This window comes from Zosterops lateralis, assembly GCF_965231275.1.
Source record: "Zosterops lateralis genome assembly, chromosome: 20".
Taxonomy (NCBI): domain Eukaryota; kingdom Metazoa; phylum Chordata; class Aves; order Passeriformes; family Zosteropidae; genus Zosterops; species Zosterops lateralis.
This window is the reverse complement of record NC_139780.1, coordinates 2328392-2336704: the sequence shown is the minus strand read 5'-3', so window position 1 is coordinate 2336704 and position 8313 is coordinate 2328392.

Below are 8313 nucleotides of genomic sequence, written 5' to 3'. Positions count from 1 at the left end.
GGACACACATGGACACAGGGACACAAACTGATCCTCCACAACCAGAGTCACCCATGGACACACAGTCATGGACACAGGCCCTCTCACATGGCATCACCCACAGACACTGACACAGACACACAGACACGGGGATACACACGGACCCTTTGGGCCAGAATCACCCCCGGACACACACACAGAATCCCCCACACATAGTGTCACCCATGGCACTGACAGACACACAGACACACATGGAAACCCCCTGTAACGGGAATGACACACAGACACACACCCGGCACACCCCCACAACCAGAATTAACACAGACACACCCCCAGCATCACCCTCACACACCCCCAACATCACCTCCACACACCCCCAGCATCACTCTCACACCCAGCATCACCCTCACAGACCCTCAACATCACCCTCACACCCCCAACATCACTTATACATCCCCAACATCACCCTAACACACCCCCATTATCACCCTCGCACACCCCCAGCATCACCCTCACACCCCCAACATCATCCCCACGCCCCCAGCATCACCCAAGGACATGCACCCAGTATCCCCCCGCCCCCAGCACAGCCCCTCCCCGTGCCCCAGGGCTCAGCTCTGCCACCAAAGCTCTTCCCCATGGTGGGGCTGGGGGGAACCTGTCCCTCTGACCCCCAGGGCTGCAGTGGGGAGGGGTCTGTGGGGTGAATCAGGTTTATTTCCCAGTAAAATATCATCACACACACACACACACAGAGGGGATCAGTCACCCCGCGGCCATCCCTGCACTCTGGGCACGGCAGGGCTGTAAATCTGGGGGCAAAGGGTGTGTGTGTGTTCACCCTGCCAGGCACCCTGTGAGCTTTCCCTCCAGGCTGGCTGCCAGGCCTGCCAGACTCTGTGGCTGACTCCCAGGGCTGTGCCCAGAGGATTTTGGTGCTTCTGTGCTTCCCTTTCTGAGCCTGGGCTGGGTGTGAAGGGGGGAAAACGGGAAAGGAGGAGGGGAATGGCTCAGTGCTAGCACAGAGCACATGGCAGAGATCCAGGGGCAGGCTGTGCCCGCAGGTGTGTGAATATGGATATATGTATATGTATGTATGTATGGCCACGGAGAGGTTCACCCTGTCACAGCGTGCCTGGGGACACAGGGCAGCAAAGCAGCGCCCCGAGGGACAGCACAGTGACACAGGCCCGTGCTCCATCCAGCTCCAGCAGCCCCAGGTCTGGCCAGTCCCAATCCTCTGCTAACAAAACCTCCTCTCCTCGACGCTTCCTTAAAAATAATCCGGAGTTGAGTTTGTCAGAGGCTCCGGACTCGGTGCCAGGCGCGGGCTATAAATACCAGCAGGCTATTTAGGAGCGAGGTATTTATACTGCTCCTCCAGCTCCCTGTCAATCTTCCCAGGGAGGCCGAGCATCGCTTGTCTGCAGGAAAAGCCCCAGGGCGTGGAGGGAACTGCAGGAGAGCTGGACTCAGCTGGAGGGGGTCCCCAAAATGTGTCCCCTTGCCCTTGGGGACTCTCAGCTCCCTGGCAGCCCCGTGGTTCTTTTGCATCCATCACACCTGGCAGAAAATATAAATAAGGAAAGAGTGGCACTTGTGTCACTGGAAAAATTTGGGAGCTGAGCTGCCCCACTCCACAGGCTGCCTGGGGAAGGTGTCAGGCTGGGGATGGAGGCTTTGGAGGGGAAAGCTGGGAGGGCAGAGATGGGATCAGCTTCCCCAAGGTGGGTGGAGGGGGCTGTTGGTGGGAATGATGGTCTGGAGTCCTGACAACACGGATCAAATATGGGCAGGGCCCATCCTGACACCCAGGACCCTGCTGGCCTCGGGGATGGATGGGACACACAGGCTGATTCCCACTCCAGGCAGGACTGTGGGCTGGTGGGCACAGACTTCAGAACCTTTGGGACCCCCAGAAACCTTTCCCTGCTCAGGGGGATGTGGGTGAGGAGCTGGGGCTGGACACCTCCAGCACAGCAGGGAAGGGAAGGGAAGGAAAAAGGGAAAAGGGAAAAGGGAAAAGGGAAGAGGGAAAAGGGAAAAGGGAAAAGGGAAAAGGGAAAAGGGAAAAGGGAAAAGGGAAGAGGGAAAATGGAAAAGGGAAAAAGGAAAAGGCAAAAGAAGGGAAACAGCTTTTTCTCGGCCTCCTTTCCATACAGGGCTGGGAAGGAGCATCAGGGTGGATATTGCTCCCCTCACTCCATCCTGTGCTGTTTGGGTCCAAATCATGGAAATTGGGATGGCCAGATCTGGCAATTGGGCCCTCCACCAGCAGCTGTTGGTGTGGGATGGAGCCCAGGGATTGGGGGGCCAGAGAAGGGACTGGTCTTGGGGTCAGAGCTGGCTCAGGCTGGTTTTCCTGACAGACAAGTTGAAGGATGTCTGTGGTACCAAGGGGAAGTTGATGTAGGAGATGCCTCCCCCAGCAGCCTTGGGGCCACATCCTGATCTCTCCTCTCTTAAGGAGTCCAGGCCAAGAGGCCCCACTCTGGGCTTTTTCAACCCCAAAAATACAGTTAGAAGCTATTAAGATGCTGGAAATGTGTTTAACTGGCAGAAATGAGGGTGCCCCACAATCTGCTGAGTCCTGGGGCTGAAGGAGGAAACACTGGCAGCTCCTGCTGATCCACTCACCATCTTCCCTGGAGGCTCCCCTGGAACTTTTGGGATTTTAGGGCACTATGGGAGGGTGTGAGAGTGTCCAGTATCCACTGGGGAATGCATCCATGGTCCGGGGATGTGGGATGGAGGGGGCACTTCCACTCCCTGTGAGTGCAGGCAGAGGCAATGCTGGCTGTTAAATGCCCAGCCCTGGGGGAAGGTGCTTGTGGGGACAGCGAGGGCACAGTGTCACCCGTTGTTTGTGTCCCCATGAGTGCCTGGGGCTCAGCTCCTCGGGGTTAATCATCTCCAAGAGCCTGGTGTTTGTGCTGGAGGCAGCGAGGGCTGGTGGCTGAGCAGATCCTGCTCTGGGGATTTGGGTTTTCCCCGTTTCCAGCTGTTCACCATTGGTCAAACATGGAATTTTTTCTTTCCCTCGGTGCAAATGCCGGAGCTGTGACCCAGCACCCGCCCCTGCGCCTGCCCAGGGTTTGGAAGTGGGGCAGAAAACCACTTTTCCCAATATCCCACAGCAAAGAGGAGAGCCAGGGTCACATCCATGCCGTGCCAGTGACCATTCCCTGTGCCCATCCCAGTGCCCAGGCTGTCCTGCCTGTGCCAGTGCCTGTCCCATGTCCTGTGTTCTGTGTCCTGTGTGCCGTGTCCCGTGTCCCATATCCCATGTCCTGTGTCCCATGTCCCATGCCATGCCAGTGCATGTCCCACGTCCTGTGTCCCATATGCCATGGCCTGTGTCCTGTATCCCATGTCCCATATCCTGCGTCCCATGTCCCGTGTTCCATGTCCCATATCCCATGTCCCACGTGCCACATCCCCTACCCCACTTCCTGTGTCCCATGTCCCATATCCCACATCCCATCTCTTGTGTCCCATGTCCCATGCCATGCCAGTGCATGTCCCATGTCCCACGTCCTGTGTCCTGTATCCCATGTCCCATGTCCTGTGTCGTGTGTCCTGTGTCCCATGTCCCATGTCCCATATCCCATATCTCATATCCCATACCCCATGTCCCATGTTCCATGTCTCATGTCTCCTGTCCCCTGTCCCATATCCCGTGTCCTGTGTCCCGTGTCCCATGCCCCATGTCCCACATCCCACGTCCCATCTCCCATGTCCCATGTCCTGTGTCCCATGTCCCATGTCCCCTGTCCCGTGTCCCCTGTCCCCTGTCCCACGCCCTGCCGGTGCTGTCCCCGTGCCCACACGCGGTGCCCAGGCCGGTGCCAATGTCGCCAGTCTGTCGCACCCTCCGCAGGCTGCACCGAGCCGGTCCCGGCTCCCCGCCAACGCCTGGCCGGCGGCCACCAGTTATTCACCAGTTATCCCAGTGCCGGCCGGCAGAGGGGAATGACGGTCCGCAGGAGCCTCCTCCTCCTCCTCCCTCCTTCCTCCTCCCTCCTCCTCCTCCCGTGCCCCCCGCTCCCCGGGCTGTGCTCCCCCGGCCCCTCCCTGCCCTGGTGGGCGCTGGTGGGCGATGGGTGCCCACCCACCGGGGTGAGGGTGGGGTGACACCCCCTGTCACAGCCCCGTGGGGGCTTGAGGATCCCCAGGTGTCCTCAGGCAGTGTCACCGCTCTGCTCAGAGATCCGTCCCTAGGCTGGAGCTGATGGATCCTGCTCAGAACTCCATATCCAGCCTGGAGCTGGGGCTTGGAGCTGATAGATCCTGCTCAGAGCTCCCGGAGCTGATGGATCCTGCTCAGAGATCCTTCTGCAGCCTGGAGCTTATGGATCCTGCTCAGAGCTCCAGGAGCTGATGGATCCTGCTCAGAGCTCCAGGAGCTGATGGATCCTGCTCAGAGCTCTGTCCCCAGGCTGGAGCTGATGGATCCTGCTGAGAGCTCCGTGCCCGGGCTGGAGCTGACGGATTCACCCCTGATTCAGCAGAAGCCGGTCGGGGCAGGCCTGATTCAGCAGACTTTAATCGCGCTGTTATCTGGGAGCGCAGCGCTGGAGTCAGCAGCGGGACGGAGGGCGCAGCAGCCCCGCGGGCACGGCACCAGGCTGAGCTGCCCCGGCCTTTATCAGCGCTGCGAAGCTTTATTGCTGCAATTGCACTGCTGTGAACTGCAGCCGGAGCAGTTCTGGGGAGGACGAGCAGCAGGAGGGCACCTTCAATCCCTTTCTCTGCCGGGTGTTTCTCCCCCTGCCCATCCTGGGCGGGCTCAGCCCCCAGGGCACAGCGGGTCCCTTGATCCACTGGGCACTTCCAAGGCCTTAGAGGTGATTCCAGGTGGGTTTCCATCCCCACCTGTGGATGGGACCTGAGCCCAGCTGTGAGGGACACCCCGACCTCCCCTTGGCTCATCTCCTGCTCTCAGACCCCTCCCCAGCTCTTCCCCCACCGTGATCAGGTTTCCCGGTGATCAGGAGAGGTGGAAACAGATCCTTGTGCCAGGGTCACTGAGAGTGGAAGGAAAACTCCACTGATTGTCCCCGGTGTCGGTGAGAGGGAGATAAACATTTACCGGGCTGGAGAGGATTTATCCCGCCGTGTTTAGTGGCTGCAGGAATTTTACAGGATTCTGGAGGTGGGGAGTGACTGGGAACAGGCTGTTCTGGGCGCTCTGCAGGTGCATCCACCAGCTCTGCTGCTCAGAGGTCAGATTTTACACCCCGGGGATGACTGCATGGAAAATCCATGGGAAACAATGGGATGATCCTCCCCAGAGGGAGCAGCTGAGGGGCAGGAGGGAGCTGAGCACACAACCCCCTGTCAGGCTGTGAGCAGAAAAAAACATCCCACATAATCAATTTTTTTTGTTTTGTTTTTTAAATGCTTTGTCACAGCCAGGGATTGTGGCACCAGGATCATCCAGGAGAGGGACAGGTATGGAACACTTTGCTCATCATGGTGCAAATGCACTGAAGGCTTTGAAAGCTTTAATAAAAATATCCCACATAATCAATTTTTTTTTTGTTTTGTTTTGTTTTGTTTTGTTTTGTTTTGTTTTGTTTTTATGTGTTCTCTCACAGCCACAGATTGTGGCACCAGGATCATTCCAGGGGAAGTCCTGGGAGGGTGAAGGACAGGTATGGAACACTTTGCTCATCATGGTGCAAATGCACTGAAGGCTTTGAAAGCTTTAATAAAAATATCCCACATAATCAATTTTTTTTATTTTAAAATGCTCTGTCACAGCCACAAATTGTGGCACCAGGATCATCCAGGAGAAGGACAGGTATAGAACACTTCACTCATCATGGTGCAAATGCACTGAAGGCTTTGAAAGCTTTAATAAAAATATCCCACATAATCAAATTTTTTTTTGTGGTTTTTTTTTTTGTTTGTTTGTTTGTTTGTTTTGTTTCGTTTTGTTTTGTTTTGTTTTGTTTTGTTTTTTGTTTTTATGTGTTCTCTCACAGCCACAGATTGTGGCACCAGGATCATTCCAGGGGAAGTCCTGGGAGGGTGAAGGACAGGTATGGAACACTTTGCTCATCATGGTGCAAATGCACTGAGGGCTTTGAAAGCTTTAATAAAAATATCCCACATAATCAATTTTTTTTGTTTTTAAATGTTCTGTCACAGCCACAGATTGTGGCACCAGGATCATCCAGGAGAAGGACAGGTATGGAACACTTCGCTCATCATGGTGCAAATGCACTGAAGGCTTTGAAAGCTTTAATAATTTGGGAACTATCTCACCCTGCTGTGTCCATCTCTACCATCCCAGGAGCTGCCTGAAACCACCAGAGTGTTTATTCTCTTTAGCTGCATTCACAGGGAAATCCTTCATTTCCAAGCTGGGGTAGATAATTCGGGCAGCTCTGGGCAGATAAGCATTATTTCCATCTGCTCACTGAGATGTAATTAGCTGGCATCATTAGACTTTATCAGGCTGTAGTTCTGTACAGCTCCAACGCTGCAGTCTCTGATGGGAGGGACGTCTGTGCTGGGTCCCAGCACGTGGGACAGGGTGTGACAGGGTGTGACAGGGTGTCACAGGGTGTGACAAAGCCATTTGTGCATCTCTGGTGCTGCTGGAACCGGTGGTTTGTTTTCCTGAATGCAGGGGCTGTACCTGGAGCCTCTGCAGAGGGAAGCGGAGCAGGGAGTTGGGAGCTGAGCCTGCAAAGGGGGAGGGATTTAAAGACATCCCCGGGGAGGATGGGGCCAGGAGGGCAGGGGGGGCTGTGTCTGCACCCCTTGTGCTCAGCAGGATGGGCTGGCGGCCTGAGCAGGGCCAGGCTGGGCTCCCAGAAACTGCAGATGGAGAGGAAGGACAAACCATTCCTGTTCTGCCATTCCCATCCCCATGTCAATCCCCATCTTCCTCAGGCACCCACTGGGGAGGTGGGGATGAAGGAACCCCTGACCAGGAGCACGTGGGGGACAATCTCTGTGTGCGACCATGTGGGGTAAACCAAAATGTGTTGGAGAGGAAGGACAAACCACTCCCATCCCTATTCCCATCCCCATCTTCATCCTCATCCTCCTCAGGCACCCACTGGGGTGGTGGGGATGTCAAAACCTTGACCAGGAGCACGTTGAGGACAATCCCCTCTGTGTGTGACCATGTGGGAATAAACCAAAATGTGGTGGAGAGGAAGGACAAACCATTCCCATTCCTATCCCCATTCCTATCCCCATTCCCATCTCCACCCTCCTCCTCAGGCACCCACTGGGGTGGTGGGGATGAAGGACACCCTGACCAGGAGCACTTTGGGGACAATCCCCTCTGCATACAACCACATGGAATAATCCAAAATGTGCTGGAGTGGAAGGACAAACCATTCCCATCCCTATCCCCATTCCCATCCACATTCCCATCCCCATCCCCATTCCCATCCTCATCCCCATTCCCATCCTCATCCTCCTTAGGTACCAACTGGGGTGGTGGGGATGAAGGAACCCCTGACCAGGAGCACACTGGGGACAATCCCCTCTGCCTTTGACCTTGTAAGAATAACCCAAAATGTGCTCAGCTGCTGAGTTTGGAGCTTCCAAATGTCTCCAGTCACAATAAAACCCTTCAGACAACTTCTTCACTTTCCTGTTCCAAACCTGGCTGTCTCTGCCCCAGGCAGCCTGTGCCAAAAGCTCCCTCCTGTGTCACCACAGTGTGACAGTGCCAGGCCATCGAGCCCATCCTCAGGTGGTTTTGGGAGCCCCAAGAGCAGCCTGTGTGTCTGTGTGACAGCCCCCAGGCTATTTCTGTGTGCCGCAAACATCCCCTTTCCTGTTTGCAAATCAACAATATCAATGCTGTCTATTTTTTTACCTCTTCATTCAGGTTTTCATTTTTTTTATTATTATTATTTATTTAAGAAACACACCAGTGGGTAAAAGAGGCAGCAATGACTCAGTGCTCTGGTGCTTGTGTGGATTAATTTTTTAAAAATAAGGCTTTTAAAACCACTTATTCGGGTTTCTTTAGCAGGACTGTGTTTGCACTGTCTAAATCATATCCCATGCATTGCTTTTTTGGAAGGGATGAAGCCTGGTTTCTAATAATGAAGTCATTTACATGGACAGATATTCCCATTTATTTTCAATTTGAAGGGGGTGGATGCACTTTCATCGCCTCTTAAACACCATCACCCCACCAAGACAGGATTGCAAATTAATTCACAGCCAGACTCCTCGAGGAAAAGCGTTTGGAAGCCTCCAGTGGAACGATTTTCTATTGGAAACGAGAATTTTGCCACAGATAAATTTCCCACGAGAATCCCTTGATATCAGCAGCATTTTGGGCCAGACACACAA